Source organism: Ixodes scapularis, unplaced genomic scaffold (genome assembly GCF_016920785.2).
Source record: "Ixodes scapularis isolate PalLabHiFi unplaced genomic scaffold, ASM1692078v2 PGA_scaffold1__304_contigs__length_218370807, whole genome shotgun sequence".
Taxonomy (NCBI): Eukaryota; Metazoa; Arthropoda; class Arachnida; order Ixodida; family Ixodidae; genus Ixodes; species Ixodes scapularis.
The window spans coordinates 191,877,139-191,896,213 of record NW_024609846.1 but is presented as its reverse complement, the minus strand read 5'-3'; positions in this window follow the sequence as shown (position 1 = coordinate 191,896,213).

Sequence of the window (19,075 nt, the reverse complement as noted above, 5' to 3'; positions counted from 1 at the left end):
GCACACACTGCTCCTTTTACGGTGCAGGCGATAGAACCCCTAACAACGACGCTCACGCCGGATGGGCTGCTCGTGTATCACTCGAAGCGCGTTAACCCACCCCCGCGCCTGCGTTCACGCCGCTTCGCGGTGACGGTGTGCGGCTGCTAATTACAAATCTATTAACCCACCTAGCCCCCCCACCCCCAGTACACGCCGCTTTGCGGCGTCCGGTCGGCAACCCAAGCCCCGCTGCCCCCCATGCACTTCCGTAAATAGAGTCGATACGATTTAGTTTAGCGATGTTTCGTCAACAACATTCGTTTTTTTAGTGTTAATGGTAAAAAAGAAATGTAAATATCGCCAAATGCCTCGACAAAACAAAATGTTCGAGAAAAAAAAATAAAAAGAAGTAAGCCGGCCCACACCATAAATAGAACCCGGGTCTGACACGTATGAGGCAGATATCTCACCACTAAGTTACGCTACCTCTTCAGAAACTCGCATTGCATCCGCTGCCTATGTTGACGGCGGCAGCGCCTATCTCCAAGCAAGCAAGCAAAACTTTATTTTGTGTAAGGGCCTACGTCCTGGTCTGGACGGCCCGTCCGGCCCATGTCTCGCGGATGGATTCCGTAAGGTTACCGTGTAGCCTTGTTCGTGGAGCAAGGCTTTACGAACCAGCCAATCCGGCGTGCGTGAGCACCGTTGCTAGGGTTTGTATCGCCCGCGCGGGTCGGGGGGCAGTGCCCTTGGTATTCAATTGGGCGCCGCCGGCCTGTGTCTGCTCTGCCCAGTGGCGGCCGTTTCAGGGGGGGCAAAACGCATGCCTTGCCCCCCCACTCTGAGACAAGTGCCCCCCTTGCCCCCCCGGTTGGTACGCCCATGCGCCTTTCCCTGCGGTCTTATAAGAATGTCTCTCGACAACGTATGGGGTGTGCGCCAAATGTTCGAAAAGTCCTACGCGTATATCGGCAACAAGCGATTCTTCAAAGAAGTCAGGAATTCTTGTGGTTTGGCTGGGTTCCGCAAATGACAGCTTGTGCGCCGCATCGTGTTGAAACTTCAACGATTCTTCCTTCTCGTTTTTGTGTTTGTGTGGTTGTCCTGCTTTGACCGTGACGACAAATATCACGGATTACATCTTTCAAGTCCGCTATTATTATGGTAAGTGCACTGCAAAATACGTGTTGGCAACGATTGACCGCTCTTCTACGCGTCCTCTTCCAGGTTATCCGTAGAATTATGCAGCGCCTATTGACGCGGCAGCCGGGAGAATAATTTACCCGAACGTTTAGCTGTATAGTCTAGAATTACCTCGGTTCTTGTTTGCTTTGCAATCTTCTCAGTTGTATAAAAGCTTAAAGTGCCTCGCACATTTCACAGATCGCTTGCACTTTTGTACTTGTCGTCAGAAGAGGTAATAAACTTCGAGGAGAATTGAAAACAATCCGTTGTGTCTGTTTTTCTGTTCATTTGCAAGCACCTACGCGAGCGCATTTGTTCTACGTGTTTTCTCCATGTTATAAAAACGTTTATGAGTTTCGGGACGTCTTAAACAAGTTTAAAATAACCAACCTCCCAGACGACACCCACTTAGGGCTAGCGAATCCGAATGGCACGTTCAAACGTGTGGTCACGTGCCAGGTCGAACGGGCACCGGTTTCAAACGGGCACTTGTATCTAGCGGGCACCTGTATCAAACGGGCATCCGTATCAAATGGGTACCGTTTCGAACGGGTACCCGTATCCCATAATCACGTTTGATTCAAACGGATCGACAGGTTTGATTCAAACGGGTCGACCAGCTTGAATTTCAAATGGTTTTTTTTCAGTAGGGAGGTCTCCTCCTCTTCGTCTGATGATCCATAAAAAAGCAGGTTTGAGCGCCACTGTCTGTTCTCGCTATCCTCGCAACGCGTCCCCAGAACAGTCAACTCACGCCTGACGTTTGACAGTGCTTGAGTAGTTGCGGTGATTTCTTCTTTTACATACGGTATAACAGTCTAGTGCGTCTCAAGGGCTGCCACCCTGGCTGTTAATGATGCAACGATAGCGTCGCTTTTGTTTAGGTCTTCCCGCAGTTGTCTCAGAGTGACAGGAGGCTCCTTGGGAGACTAAGAACAGACGATGCAAGAAGGTATAGATGAGGTTGCTCGATATCTCTCTGAAGTTGGGATGGAGCCATCACCAGATAAAACACAATACATGGTTGTGGCCAGACCAAGGGACCATAGGAAAGGAATAGCCGACCTGATACGACTAGAGATGAATGGACAGGAAATAAGTAGACGCCCACACATCAAGATACTGGGAGTCACCTTCGAAGAGACGGCCCGCACCACGAGGTGGATACCCGAGCTACAGAAGTGGTGGGCACAAGGTCACAAGCTCATCCGAAAGATCACGAGTAAGTCCTGGGGCGCTGACGAGAAAACCCTCAGGATCTTAACGGAGGCAGTACTCACACCCAAAGCATTGTACAGCTGCAACTGGCTCAATCTGACCAGACAACACTGGAAGCAACTTGAAAGGTTGAACTATCAATTGATGAGGGCAGTCACAGGCCTTCCAAAATACACAGCTACAGAAGACCTGAGGAAAGAAGCCCAGATGAACACTATCGAAGAGCGTGCCTAGGTTCAGAACATTGCCCAATTTCAACGGCTCGAGAGAACAGAGCACGGACGCAAGCTCCTAGCAATTCCAGGATATGACATGCGAGACAGGCCACCGCTAGAGGAACCGCAGCCTCCATGGGAAGATAACACCATCACCGACCACAAACCCATGCCGAAGACTCTCAACCAAGGGAAGCGGGCTCGAGCGGCCAGACTACACGCAAGCTGGTGCGAAACGCACGCGACAGAAGATGAGTTACGGTACACGGACGCCGCCAAGACAGAGGACGCCACGACTACGTCGTGGTACGATCCACGAAGAAATGAAGAGGGCACCGAAATACTCTCCGAAGGGACTTCTATCAGAGAGGCAGAACTGAGGGCTATCTTGGCGGCGGTGAAAGACGTGCTCAAGAAACAGACCCAGCCAGGCAAGGCACGAATTTTTACGGACTCACAAGAATCAATACGTGCGTGCCGATGCAGCAGAACAAAGAGTCGCACGGTAAGGCAAATAAAGAAAGTGGCAGTGGAGCTCCGCACAAGGGGCACCATACTTACAATCGAGTGGCTACCCGGACACAGTGGCATACCCGGGAACGAGAGGGCACACCGAGCCGCAGCGGTGACAGCCTGTAGCACTCACTCCGCACGAGGCTCAACCTCTCGAGAGAAGATGAAGGCGGGAGCAATGGACCCGGAGGAACGGGCCGAACTCGCCCAACTGGAGAGAAAGGCCTACACTCTAAAACCGGTCTCTCATAAAAAACCCTGTCCCTCTGATTTTAGAGGGGACAACGATACTTTCAGGGGGAAAGTTCTTTTTAAGAGGGAAATGGAAAAATAAATCAGCAACATCCAGAGGGACACCAACATATTAAGAGAGACCAAGGAATCGGTCTCCTTTGTCCCTCTGAGTAGGGAAGACTGACAGAAAAATGCATGCTTCTCTTTTTATATTAAGAGGGGACTGGTCCCTCTTAACTGGACCAATGTAGTTCGGTCAAGAGGAAAGGTGCCGGCGCACTAATCCACGACAAAGAGTTCAGACGGTGCTAAGGTTTGGCGCCAATTCACGGAGCTGGAAACGGTCGTGGCCGGAGGGTCGCAAGCGTCATGATGGTCGTTTAACTTCCTTCGGGTGAGTAATCCTGTTACATTGACGCTTTGTTTTGAGTACATTGTGGGTGGGAATAACGAGCCATCAATATTTTCACTCTGGCTGTGAAATGCACGAGCTTTGCCCGTAGAGTCAGAGTTTTCAGCTTGACTGCCTCAGTCCGCGGTCGCCTCCTGCATGGATCTCCTCGTTCAGCGAGGACAAAGCGTCGCCCGTCCTTGGCCCTACCGTGAGCCGCATGGCTGTTTTTCGCACAAAACACTTATAACGGTATTGTTCGGGCTAGGGTGTCCCCATATGTATGCTTCTGTCTTAGGCTGGCGATATCAGATCATTTTGTGTCCCACGCTTTTGTCTACTTTTTAATTTCGAACGCGCGTTCGATCCTCTCCCACCTCGAGCTGCCAGTTTTGGGACTGCTACCCCGCCATTTTATAACCGGCAATTTCATTGCTCTTTATTCGTAAGTGTGCACTGTCGGCATCGGGCACTACAAAGGATGGTATCAACCTCCCGAAGGCGAAGGGGAGATAAAGTTACCCGCTCGGTCATGCAGTCAGTGTTCGTAACCGTATATGGCAGACATCGTTAGCGTTGAAGAGGGTATCAACTTTTGCTTCAAGTGGGAGGCGAGCAAAAAGCCACAGTGGGTGTGTGTGCGCGTGTGTGTGTGTGTGTCTGTGTGTGTGCGTGCGAGTGCGTGTGTGTGTGTGTGTGCGCGCGCGCGTGCGTGTGTGTGTGTGAGCGCGCGTGAGTGTCTGTGTGTGTGTGCGCGCGAGCGTGTGTGTGTGTGTGCGTGCGCGCGCGTGTGTGTGTGTGCGTGCGTGTGTGCGTTCGTGCGTGTGTGTGTGTGTGCGTGCGAGTGTGTGTGTGTGTGTGTGCGTGCGTGTGTGTGTGTGCGTTCGTGCGTGTGTGTGTGCGTGCGAGTGTGTGTGTGTGTGTGTGCGCGTGTGTGTGTGTGTGTGTGTGCGCGCGCGCGTGTCTGTGTGTGTGTGTGCGCGTGTGTGTGTGTGCGCGCGCGTGCGTGCGTGCGAGTGTGTGTGTGTGTGTGTGTGTGTGCGCGTGTGTATGTGTGTGCGTGCGTGCGTGCGCGTGCGTGCGTTCGTGCGTTTGTGCATGCGTGCGTGTGTGTGTGTGTGTGTGAGGAGGATGGAACCATCTAATTCAAATGAAAACAAAAAAAAGTTGTTTCGCGCGTTCGCTTTGCGTTGCCATGAGCGTCTAGTCCAGAACGACGCGACCGTCTGCGGAAAGAGGGGAAGGGGGCAGCGGTGGCCCGGGAGCGCATGTTTCTTGTTGTTTTTTTCCCTGGAGTGTTTTTTTTTCTTTTGTTCGTTATAATTTGACAGTCGCGGCCGCAAAGCTACCGGTCTCTTTTTTCTTTTTTTTCGGCGCCGACCATGCTTTTCTTTTTGGAGATTTTATGTATGTTGTTTGTTTTCGGCTTTGTTTTCCGTGGTTGGTTGAATTTCTTTTTTTCTGTGTCGCAAACGTGCGAAAAATATGCACGAAAGATTGCTTTTTTGTTTCTTTTTTTGTATTCCCGAGCGCTTTAGGGCTAGGTTGACAACGGCTGTTAAGTGACTGTTACAAATCTTGTTTTCAGATTGGGGCAATGACTACGAACGTTGACATGAGCGGAATAAGTCGGGGGTTCTGCCAGAGCCACCTAGATGGTTCTGCTCGGAATGCTCGTGTAAAGAGTTCTACCGGGACCCTGTGCACTGTGGAACGCACCACCCGGAATGGTGTGCTTACTGCGGCCACCCGCTCACAGCGAACTCGGTGAGTATGAACTTTTTATATTCTGGTATGTACGTAGGCTCCTCCATTCACGTTCTGTTAGCATAAACGTTGTTTCTGAAAAAAAAAAAAGTAATAAACGAATGTTGCTTTCTAGAAAACAAAAAAAAAATGCATCAGATCTTTTCTGCAGCTTCAAGCCGCAAATAAAATTCATGTTTTCCAAGGCAGAATTTTGAGCAAACCTCGTTCTCCGCAAACTTCGAACTTTATGGCACCAACAACGTATGTTTGTTTTATATAATATATTTTTTAATTAAAGTTTCACTAAATTACACTAAGCCCTGGTCAAGATCAAACCATGTAAAATTGTTTTTCGTGCGAGTCAGTACTCGCACAAAAAACAATTTTACGAGGTTTGATCTTGACCTGTGCTTAATGTAATTTTTAAGAACTTTAATTTAGAAAATTTAAGATACGAAAACGAACATACGTTTTTGGTGCCATAAAGTTCAGTAAAATCATACATCCTTACTTTATTACCTACAATATTTAATAGTCATTCTTTTTTAGATGATCTATGCAGTCACTACACATTGGGTTTCAAATCTCTTAACGGTTCCCATTTTATTTTCGCACTTGTTTCCTACCGCCTCTTTGAAAACAGGTAAAAGCGCTCCATTACCTTCATTGTAATTCCCTCTCTTCGTGTCTAAAAAACACACTACAATTTCTCATTCAGTTGAAGGTGGAAGCAGGGCTTCGGTTCAAAAGCACAATGGTCACCATGCTGGGAAACTGGAGGAGGTGAAGAGGGCCTTGTGCGGAGACGACCCAACAACATTTTTGAACATTGAAGACCACCTTCGCTCTCGATTGGCCAGACGTTCTCTCATCACCACGGTAAGTGAAAAAGCGGATGCAAAAATAGAAATGTAATTTCGACGCTGCCACAATTTTTGAACAATTGCTGCTTGCAGGACAAGCGTACCCCAGACGAAAGAGTTCCAGGACCCAAGATTTTCTTCGGTTCGGAAAAACAGATCGTTTCTGGGAATCAATCAGTGAAACTCTCCTCTAGCACGACTCTTGAGGAGGCACTAGGCATGTGCTTATGCGTGTATTACATAAGGTGACTGTCCTACCCTGCGGCATATGGACAAACCCTTGGGCTCCTCCAGTGTCTGCTCGTTGAAAATGACGAGTTTCCGATTCAATTCATGTCGGAGAAGCTCAGAAAATTGCTTATGGCCGTTCAAAAACAACAGAAATTCTGAGCTTGTGCTGATTGCAAGAAACACCGCATAATTTATTTTAATGCTAGAAAGCATCTAACTACACCCTAAAAAAAACCATGAATCTACTTCCCCGAACAACATTTAGATAGCCAATAACCGTAACTCACGGAGGCAGCTCAGAGAATCACGTTGCCGAAACATCTGATTAGACCAAAAAACGCAGTCTAAGTTGTGACATTAAGCAATAGAAAAGGTCACGCTTGCATTGCTTAGTATCACAACTCAGACTGCATTTTTTTTTTGTTGTATAATCATACGTTTCGGCATTGACATTCACTGCGCTGCCTCCGTGCGTTATGGTGATTGGCTTTCCAAGTGTTGTACGGGAAAGTAGACGCACGGGCCTTTTTTTTAGAGTGAAGTGTTATTTTTTGCGATATCCGCTGTTAAAAGGCAATTTCAGCACGGTCGCATTGTTATTGCTTATGATAGCCAAAAAGAGTCACTTTACAGCACGAAATATTTTGTGTGATAATTCCTAAGAAACGCCAATTTCTGGCTTCGTTCTAACGTTTTTTTTATCTGTATAAGCTACCAGAAAATCGTTATAAAATAACTATTTTTATATCTATTGTATTGTGTCATGTCAAATAAAACATGTGTTTACTTTTAAAGATTGCTACTGTTTTATTTTCATAGTGATTTCGTTTATCAAACAGGATATAACGATCAATTTTCACTTCTGCTACGCATCATAGAATAACTTTGGCTAAACAATATCAGCGAAAGTACGCGAATTGCATCACTGCACTGCAGCATGTCAGCTGACAGTCAAAACACGAAGGAGCAGAAATTCTACGATAAAATAAAAGAGATAACCTAAAGCCGGGGTCACACTGCTTATACATCATACAAAATACCCTGTGCAGACGTTCCGAAACGAGTCACCGCGACATCCGTGCTTTGAATGTCATGTAACAAAGCTACCTCGTGAATTGGTTGCCTCGTGGCACACGAGGCACGGATGTTGGGGTGACTTGTTTTGAAACATGTATGCGCAGCGTATTTTGTATGATGTAAAAGCAATGCGATCCCGCCTTACCGCTCATTCACACTGGAAGCGGATCCGCGTTCGCAAAGCGGTTGCGAACGCGGTTGTATAAAGATCCAATACAATGGCACGCGCACTTGATGTCATCGTGTGCGCGTGCAATTGCACTGGACCTTCATACAACCGCGTTCGCTACCGCTTTGCGAACGCGGATCCGCTTCCAGTGTGAATGAGCGGTTAAGGGGGACTACATACCCCTGCATTTTAAGCGGGCCACCGTCCCTCCAAATTTAAGGGGGAAAATATCTCAAAAATGTCCCTCTTACTCAGTGGGACTGACCTCGAATTTAAGGGAGACGCCTTATCGCTTACTTTAAGAGGGGTGGTGTCTCACTTAATTAAGAGGGAGCATCCCCATGTAATATTAAGAGGTCTGTCGCCCCCCTTAAAGTTAAGTGGGAAAAAATCGAAGAAATGTCCCTCTTACTAAGTGGGACCGGGCTTAGAGTGTACCTTCGCAGCCAGCTTCCGCCGACAGACAGCAACATACTGGTAGGATACAGTCGGTGGGAAACCGTCAGGATTTGAAGAATAAGAACGAATACTGCACTTACACCATCCAAACTAGTATTTTTTGGACTGAAAGAAGATATGGACCCAACCTGCACGAGCTGTTTGGAAGGAGCCGTGGCAACATTGCAGCATCTGCTCTGGGCCTGTAAGGGCCTCGAGCATCATAGAAATGATGGTCTGGACAAGATCCAGGGCGTAGGCAAGCCTACGACGCTCGAGGAGTGGACCAATCTAACGGGTACTCCTCAGCACAGGAATGCCATCCTCGACTCCTTGATACAGTATATCAGGAAGTCGGGTGTACATAGCCTCATCTAAGACGTCACTACCATCATCATGAAGCCTCCCTCACCCCCTCACCCTTCACAACCCTTCCCCTCCCGTCTCAGGAGCACAACTCCATAGCGGGTGAACCCCTCATCAAATAAACACATGTCTCTCTCTCAGAGTGACAAGCACTTCAACCTGACCTTTCTCGAGGCCTTGAACACTGGACACTACAAGATTTAGTTGCTTTTCTTGTTCTTTTGATATTGGTCCAGGATTTTCCTGGATGTCACCGGAAAGGAGTAGCTGTAGAGCTCTAATCTTCTGAGTTACAAAGCAATGGACAGAAACAATGAATGTGTACGCTTGAGTCGGGCGCGACACCGCAATCAAAAATGGGTTATCGTCTTTGTAACATTCAAGGTGTGATGAACCAACCTGAAGTAGAGGGAACCGCAAGGCCAGCATTCCGATGGCGGTGACGTGCCTCGAATGGCGGTTTGGTGGAAGCCAGTCAAGCGGTCCCGCGCCTCTTATCGATGACCAGGGTTGCACGCTCAAAAGCGAGTGGACGTCCGTTCCTGGCGAAATGGTCGCCACGAAGAAGGCTGGCTGGTAGGTGCTCGTCTTGTTCAGCGCTTCGGGCTCCGGAGTGTATCCGTCGATGGTAGCCGTCGTTCCTCGTAGCGTCCTAGGCGCCGTTGGCAGCAAGGTGGACAGCAAGGTGGTCTGGAACACCTGAGTCAGAGGGAACCGTAAGACCAGCATTCCAATGGCGGTGTCGTACCTCGAAATAAGTATTGGGAAAAACTGTAAAGCTGCGGGTCAATGATATTGTATTAATAAATTTTAACAAGATGACGTACTAGGCCTAAGTAATTGCCACCTAGTTGACCTCAGTTCTGGTATTGTACAGTAGATAATAGAGTGAATGATTTAGGAATACAAAAGCTGCTAAGTTTAAACATGATGTGTTCATGGAGGTGAATAATTAGAGTTTGTACTTTCCAGGCACACTGTTTCCAAATATGATTGGCGGGACACTACTATCGCAAAAACATCACTCGCACACAGACAGATTTTATCGGTGTGTGGAGGAGGCTATAGGACACGGCATGCCGGCCAGGTTGGCAGTAGGCATAGATGACTAAGCATCTGCGGTGCTTGATGGTGATCTTCATAAAAAGTGATTTGCGGCTATTCATTTTAAACTTCTGGCGCCGGGGGCACAAAAGCAAGCTCGGTACCGCTACAAGAACACTGTGATGATTCGTTCTGGTCGTGAAGAGAAAAGGGCTCCGAGCTCAGGAAAGACACGTCAACCTCCGAGCTTCCATGCAGAACTTCGTTTTCTTTATTATTTTGATCTCCTTCTCTCGCGCTTGCACGCGCGTCACCGGAGCTCGCACGAGCCGCGCGAGTCGTCCTTTGCGGCTCGTCACATGCCAGGGTTTCAGAAACTGTCGACTCGACAGTGCGCTTTCATGAGACAAAAACAAAACAACATTAAACAAATACCGCGCTCTGAGATATACACGAGAGTGAATGAATATGTACATACAAAATGCTAAATGAGAGGACACGCTATAAACACGTGCCCACACTATAAATTCCAAAAGTTTAGTCATCGGGTAGAGGCTGTGCAAATTCAGCGATTGGTGTAAGATACGGCTTCAGTTTCTCCACGTGCACTACATCGCGGCCATTACCGTCCATGAGTTCAATCTCGTAGTTCACAGGAGAGAGCCGGCTCACAATTCGGTGGGGGCCAGTGAACCGTGGTGTTGCCTTGAGCCCCACGGGTGGTGTCTTTAGCAACACGAGCTGGCCCTTCACGAAGGTGATGTCCTTGCGTCCCCTGTCGAAGTAGCTCTTTTGTTTTTGTTGAGCGAGCTTGATGTGCTTAGCGGCCAGTTTCCGAGCTTGGTTCAGTCTCTCGTGAACAACGACCTAATAGTCCGGTGCATCCCGTATTTCAGCGAGCTCCTGGCGTCCATAAACGACATCAAGGGGGAGCACAGGGTCACGGCCGTAGACTAGGAAAAAACGTGACTGACGAACGGTGTCCTGGAATCCGGTATTATAGCAGAACACAACGTAGGGCGGGACGTCAGCCCACTTGTCGCCTCCGGGTGTTGTCAAATTGATCATCTGCCTGAGCGTCTTGTTTGCCCGCTCGCAGAGGCCGTTCGCAGCAGGAGCAGCAAGAACACTGTAATTCGGTATAAACTTCCCGAAGTGAGATGTCAAGCCCATGAAGGATTGGAGTTCCTGGATGTTGCGGGGAGCCGGAAACCTATGAACAGCTGCCAACTTGGACGGGTCCGGTAATACTTCATGCTTCGTGACAATATGTCCCAGGTACTTGACTGACGTACAAAAGAAAAAACACTTTTGTGGCTTGAACTTAACGTTCGCTTCGTGAAACCTTGAAAAAACGTTTTGCAGGTGCGTCACATGCTCGTCAAATGTCTTGCTGTAGACAACACAATCGTCCATGTAGACAAGTGCGTGGTCGTACTTGGCATTCTCGATGATAGTGTCTACCGCACGCTGACAGGTAAATCAACCCTTGCGTCCAAATGGCCTCCTCAAGAACTTATACAGGCCCCACGGAGTAACAAAGGCCGTTTTCTCGACATCTTCTGGCTGCATGGCAATTTGATAAAAACCAGAAACCAGGTCCATGACAGAGAAAAACTTGCTACCCGTCAGAGTCTGCAAGGCGTCCTCAATTCGCGGAAAGGGGTAGACAGTGTCTTTAGTGACCGCGTTGATCCTCCTGTTGTCGGCGCACATTCGTGTTGATCCGTCCTTTTTCGTGACTAAAACCAAGGGGGATGCCCACGGACTGCGCGATGGTTGCACAATCTTGGCATCGATGACATCCTTGATCATCGCCTAGACGACATCACGCTGCGCCGGCGACAGTCGACGTGGTCTCTGAGAGATAGGTCTCGCATTACCTGTCAGAATGGAGTGCTGCTCAAGCCGACAGTTTCCAACGTCGGTGCAGGTTCGCGCAAAGCAAGCCATGCTTTTCGCAAGAAGCTTTTGAACTTTTTGAAGCTCTTCAGGTGCCAGAGTTGAACCAATGTTGAACGTGACACCCTCAACCGATAGCGGTTGATGTTGAGGGCCGACGATTTCCAAAGCGTTTGGGCGATCTAGGTCCTCTGACGAAGGCAGGCTTGAGCAACTTAAGATGGACGCAGTTTCGTCGTCGCTAAGCTCGATGTCTTCGACACTCGTGACCCCCCTAGCGACTCCGACAGTAGCATCAGAGGGTAGAGCCACTGGTCGAGACGACGGGTTGGCCAGGAGTACGTAAAACGTGCTCTCGGTCTTATCCATAACCATGGGTTCAACTAGAAGGCAGTGGCGGTCATAGAGCAACTTTGTGCCGCTCACCTCTATCTTTGTTGATTGTCCTCGGACAGGATTCTTCAGGAGTGCTTGAACAAACTTTTGGGACCGCGGAGGTACCAGCTGCTCCGTAACCAAGATGACCTTATGACATGTCGTAGGTGGAGGAATCGAGAAGCTATTTGCACCCCAACCGATCATGGCCTTGCACGCTGTCAGGAAATTGTCACCAAGGAGCAACTTTTCTTCCTTCAGATGTTGGACCACGATGAACGCCGGGTTCAGCGTCTGTCCGTCAGCTGTCACTGTGACAGTCGCTTCGCCTAGGTTCGTGAGGGATTGACCACTTGCACCTTGGAGACGGTTGGAAGAAGGTTGAATCAGAAGGTGCAACTGGTCGGCGATGGAAACGTTGATGAGACTTCTGATTGCCCCTGAATCCAAGAAAGCTGTCAGAGGCTGTCCGTTCAGCTGAACCTGAATTGTTTTGGTGCCCACTACTGCGTCACATGGGATGCGCCGAACTACTGATGACCTCTCGCAGGCGTCAGAGGCTTCAGCTTGTCGTTTCCCTGCGTCGGTGCTGCAGTGGACTCGAAGCGCTGTTGCCACTCCGAAAATTCTGGTGTGAGCTCCTGCCGACACCGCGTGACGAAGTGGCCGCTCTTTTTACAATTGAGGCACAGCGGTGACGAAACGAAGAACGCCGAAAATTCTGGGAAGCTTTTGACGGGCGCTGAGGCGACACGTGCTGCTTCTCTTGCTTCTCGCGTGGAGAAAGAGGCTGCTGACAATGACCGTCGTCCGCGTTCTGACGAGGCGGCGACCGGTACTGCTTCAAAATCTGGGAGGAGGACGCTTTCTTGTTTACCTTCGCAACCTGAGCTGGCTCTGCAGCTACCGTCAATGCCGGTGTCTTTGGTTGGCTGAAGACTACCTGGTCGAGGCGGAGGAATGAGTCCAGCAACTCATCCAAAGAGGCAAAGAGTCTATCGAAGTAGTGCTTTCGTGGTTTGTCAGACAATGTTGCCAGGATAACCCTGCATTTCTCCGCCTCCGTCTCTGGGTAGTTGCACTCGTCGATGAGCTCCAGTTTGCGGAAGGCGAAGTCTGTGCAGGACTCTCCCGAACGCTGACTTGCGCCGAACATCTTCTGTTTCGCTGCAACTTCGTTGTCCAGGTTGTAACGACGACAGAAAGCGGTCTTCATTTGCTCCCATGTCGTTACCTTGGTTGTTTTCAGGTGGTACCTCACCCACATGAAGTCCTTAGATGGTAGCTTGGATACAATCAATGAGATGGCCTCACTTGGTGCGACTTTAAACGTCTGGAACCAGAAATCGATCTGGTGAATCCAGGCGATGACGTCCTTGCCTAGCTGAGGAACCGAGCTGACAGCCACGTTGGTCAGCGACTTTGTCGGCCAGTCTGATGCGACTGCAGTATCTGCGGCTGACTCAGCTTGAACAGGAGCTTTTTTCTTGGGCGCCTTGGGCCTCCTTTTCTTGGCGGACTCGCTCTCGGTAAGGTCTTCGTTAGAGATTGCGCTGCACTGCGATTCTGCCAACGAAGTTCTCCTCATCTTTGCCTCAAGCTGATCAAGACAATCCACGACAGGCGCCAGCAGTCCGCAGATCAAATTCCCTGTTGCCTGTAGCTGCCTGTTGGTGGCGTCGTCGCAAGGGCGCGATATGTCCTCCAGCCGGTCGATCGGTTGCGCAGAGGTCGCGTTCTTGAGCTCTGCTAGCTGAAGGCGTAGCTGCTCCACCTCTGCTTTTAGGATCTCCGTGTCGCTGACGACTGATTGGTATGCGGCGTCCTTGGCGTCGTCATCCAGCCTTCGGAAAGCTTCGATGGAGCGTTCCGCCATCTTGGAGTTACCTTGAAACATTGGCCGTCCAGACGACAGTGGTTGGTGGAGACCTGGTAGAAGTGAGCGCCGTCCCCACATAGGTTGTTAGCGTGAATTTTCTGAAGACCCGGGTCCCCGTTCGGGCGCCATATGTGACGATTTGTTGTGGTCGTCAAGAGCAAAGGGCTCCGAGCTCAAGGAAGACACGTCAACCCCCAAGATTCCATGCAGAACTTCTTTTTCTCAGTGACGATTCGTTCTGGTCGTCAAGAGAAAAGGGCTCCGAGCTCAAGAAAGATACGTCAACCTCCGAGATTCCATGCAGAACTTCATTTTCTTTTTTATTTTGATCTTCTTCTCTCGCGTTTTCAGTCTTCTGGATGGAAGTGCCGGCACACGTAAACAGCAGAGGCGAGCACAGCCCAAGTTCGTCGTTCATGACGGAGTCCTTTACCGGAGGGATCAAGGCCCCACCATTCAACGTTTTTTGGTCTGCCTTCCTGACTCGAAGAGAGCCGAAGTTTTGCGCGAATTCCACGGAGGAAAGTACGGCGCACACATGGGCATCAGACGCACCTTCAAAGCTATTCGCACAAAATATTTCTGGCCGAAACTCTTCAGGGACGTAAAGAACTTTGTCACGTATTGCGACCTCTGCCAACATATGAAGATGTCATCTGTGGCACCTCTTGGACTGTTGCAACCGATTGAAGTCCACTCCCCGTTTCACACGGTAGGGTTAGATATTGTTGGACCATTTAAGACATCTCGAGGCTACAAATACATCATCGTCGCGATCGACTACCTCACGAAATTTGTTGAGGCCAAGCCTGTGCGGAACATTGAAGCGGTTATGGTACAGAAATTCATCGAGCGTCGAATCATTTTAAAGCACGGTTGTCCAGCAGTGATTATCACTGATCGTGGCACTCAGATGATGGCACGCTCGACTTTGGCGTACCTTCAACACCGTGGCATCCAGCACTCGCCTACGACAGCGTACCATCCTGCTGCGAACGGCCTCTGCGAGCCGGTGAACAAGACGCTCAAGCAGATGATCAATTTGACAACAGCCGGAGGCGACAAGTGGGCTGACGTCCTGCCCTACGTTGTGTTCTGCTATAATACCGGATTCCAGGACACCGTTCGTCAGTCACCTTTTTTCCTTGCCTACGGCCGTGACCCTGTGCTCCCCCTTGATGTCGTTTATGGACGCCAGGAGCTCGCTGAAATACGGGATGCACCGGACTATTAGGTCGTTGTTCACGAGAGACTGAACCAAGCTCGGAAACTGGCCGCTAAGCACATCAAGCTCGCTCAACAAAAACAAAAGAGCTACTTCGACAGGGGACGCAAGGACACCACCTTCGAGAAGGGCCAGCTCGTGTTTAAGACACCACCCGTGGGGCTCAAGACAACACGACGGTTCACTGGCCCGCACCGAATTGTGAGCCGGCTCTCTCCTGTGAACTACGAGATTGAACTCATGGACGGTAATGGCCGCCATGTAGTGCACGTGGAGAAACTGAAGCCGTATCTTACACCAATCGCTGAATTCGCACAGCCTCTACCCGATGACTGAACTTTTGGAATTTATAGTGTGTGCACGTGTTTATAGCGTGTCCTCTCATTTAGCATTCTGTATGTACATATTCATTCCCTCTCTTGCATATCTCAAAGCGCGGTATTTGTTTAATGTTTTTTTTTTTTTTGTCTCATGAAAGCGCACTGTCGGGTCGACAGTTTCTGAAACCCCGGCATGTGACGAGCCGCAAAAGACGACTCGCGCGGCTCGTGCGAGCTCCAGTGCCGCGCGTGCGAGCGCGAGAGAAGGAAATCAAAAGAATAAAGAAAAAGAAGTTCTGCATGGAATCTCGGGGGTTGACGTGTCTTTCCTGAGCTCGGAGCCCTTTTTTCTTGACGACCAGAACGAATCGTCACAAACACCATCACCACGGGAGACGAAGCGATCTCTGCAAAACGCGGTCTACTGGCCAAACGGGTCAAGTAGCCAATCATGATTTGATGCGTCCAAAGAACGCCGCGTGGCCTCGGGCTTACCCGAAAGCCTGGGTCGGGCAAGGTGGATTCTGCTGGGGCCTCGCCGAGCTCGGGTTTTGGACTGCGCAGACCCGGGCCGGGCTCGGGCTAGGACGTTGACTGTCCTAGGTCGGGCCTGGGCCCGTGGTACGAGGCGGTGATGGCTATGGTGTCCATAGACTCAACGCCTCGGTCATCTCAGCAACATACAAGCAGACGAATGTGCACTCATCATTCACTAGATAATTTCTTATTTGTAATTGATTAGTGCACTTCCCTTTGTCTTGAGAATAAAAAAATTCATGGTAGGAGCAGTAAAACTCTGCATTATAGTGGCACTCATTTATTTCCCAATTAGGCACATTTGCAGCTTCGCAGTTAACGCCTAGTATATGTTCTTTTTGTTATTCATACGGGGAGTTTCATTTTAAATCAAACAGAATTTTTAAAAACTGGGGGTGCCAGAAATCTGCTTGTAATGTGCGTTTGTAGAGCTCAGCGGAAATTACATTGCAGGACAGCCACTACAATAGGTCGAATAACCAAGCGAAGTCTTACCCAACCCAAAAAGGCGACAACAAGCCCCCTCGGTGGGTGACTGACAATGTCACTTCCATTTCCCTTCTCAATTTACTTTATTTAGTTGTATAATACAATTTTCTCGTAAAATAACTGTTTTATCACCCATGTCGCGTTAGCAGTTTAAAAGCAAGTTATAATGAAAGTCATTATGCAACACTTCGCGACAGGGCAAGGGGCTTTTAGATATTCATGAATCAATTTTTGCCTTCTTAAACTCTGAAGGTCCGATTCAAAAAAACGCCCTGTGCAGATAACAGCACGTGAAAAAGTAAAGGGTGGTTCACATATTTTTGTTGACTGCGTTGGGCTTTACAGCTCAGCCAGAGGCTGAACGAATCACGGATCGCGTGATTAAAACAAATCACGCGGTATGTATAACGTCACATTTTTATTTAAATTTTACTTTCTTTATACGGGCACGTAGCTCTCTAAATTCGTGCACCACGTAGTGGTGTTTAAACTCGTCTTCAAGTATGGGCCCGGGATGGGCCGGACTCGGGCAGGCTCTAAACGTTGCGGACTAGTCCGGGCTAGGTACACAGATGTTGCTAGGGCTCCGGGCTGGCCTGGGACTAGGCTTCGAACCCCCGGGTTGTGCTCGGGGGGCTAACTTACCAAGATGCCGGGCCCGGGCCAGGCCGGGCCTGGGTTCAGAAAAGCGGCCCGTCCAGTGCCCTAACGCGTCCAACCAACCCACAGAGGGTGAAGATCTTGTTGGGCATCCATGCTATCGTTGTCTGGAGCGCACCGGCGCCTAGCTGATACGACGTCGCGAGTGTGTCGCTGGCACAGCAAAGATTAGGCTCTGTGACAACACGTTTTCCATCACACATCAAACACAAAACCAAAGGAACAAGGGCACAGAGCAAAGTGGCATCGGCTGGGCGACTACAACGCTACCCAACTATACACGACACCGCGGGGTGTGTAAGTTGCCAGCGCGGATAACACCAATGTTTTTGGTTGCAGTGAGATTGTGGACAAAGTGGGCGAAGTTTTAAAAATGGGGAATAATTTTCTTTTTTATATATTATGTAATTTGATATATTTTAAGTTTAGTGGTAAATATTTCCTGCTGAAGCAGATATGTTTATTTTGCCCAAAACACATACCTACCGTCGTGTCGTTGTACGTCAGGTCACAGGGGTCGGGGTGTAATTAATTGTTGTGGTACGAGCGGGGGGGGGGGGGGGGGGGGACGATCCCACGGGACCCTCGGGACACGTACAATGCGTTGGGGGAACGATCCCTCGGGACCCTTGGGACCCGTTCAATGCTTTGAAGAGAAGGACCCAACTAGTCGATGAAGAAGTCTTTTGAAGAAGCAACATCTCAGTGTATGAAGTGAAATATATCGATGCTTTTAGCAGGGTGTGGTTCTTCGCGGATATATCTTTATTTGTAAATCGTGAAACGTGCTAGTGTGCTCCGTCAGAGGTGTTGAAAGGTAGGTCGCGGGTGTTCCAGCTAGCTATTCTGAATGGTTTGGTGGTTGTCTCGCATTTCAAGCGCGCGACGCTACGTGTACTATGTGCCGCACCAACGACCGTACACACTCCCACTTTCGTGTTCGCAACGCAGAACGTTTCTGTTCCCTGTGTATCCACCTTCAATATCGTTCTCTCTCGTATTGCCGTATGGTAACTCCTGCTGTTTTACGATATCATTCACGCGATGTCGTATGTGTTGGCATACCGATATCCACATGTTGCTTCACGAACGCTCAATATTGTGTTATGTTTCCTTAGTCCGCGGTATATGCCGACATAATTCATGTTGTGACTTGGTATCCGTTTCGAGATGGCTTTCGCCCTGGTCGAAGCTGTGAGACTGCCCTGCTCACTGCTGTTCACCAGATCAGTGACAGCCTCGACAACTCTACGCTATGCGAACTGGTGCAGCTCGACTTTACCAAAGCGTTTGATAGAGTAGACCACAAGCTCCTGATAACCAAACCGGAAAAGCACCGGTATCGAGGGCCCCCTCCTTCGCTGGCTATCGAACTTCATCCTGCAGAAACAACAACATGTGACGTTCAACGGGTCAAGGTCCCAACCTCGAACCGTTCCAACTGGAATCCCCCAAGGCACAGTACTTGGTCCGACCCTCTTTTCAATTTTTATCAACGATATCGTCCAGTTATAGACTCTGCCACCATTATGTATGCTGATGATCTCACCCTCCTTCAACCGATTGAATTTCAGGAAGACTATAATCAACTGTAACAAGGCGTTGATCAGATCCAAGCCTGGACGATCAGAAACAAATTACCCCTGAGTGCATAAATCTTGTACAATTCACTTCACCACAAAAAGGAGAGCACACAATCCACCAGTAATTTTAACTGTTATTGGAACTCCATTGGAACGAAAGGAGAGCATAACCCTGCTGGGTGTCACCCTTGACAGCAAATTTAGCTTCACTGCACACGTCCACTCTGTCGCCTCACGCGCACGGCGGATGCTGGGATTCGTGCAAACTACAAGTAAGGGCCTGGGGCCTGCTGTGCTGGCGCAGCTGTTCACTGCGTTGCTCCTGCCCCTATTAGAGTATTGCTCGCCTATCTGGTCGCCACAGGGGGCCTCAGCTCAGGCGACACTAGAGACCATCCCGCGGCGAGCAGCTTACGGCGACTACTGCCGA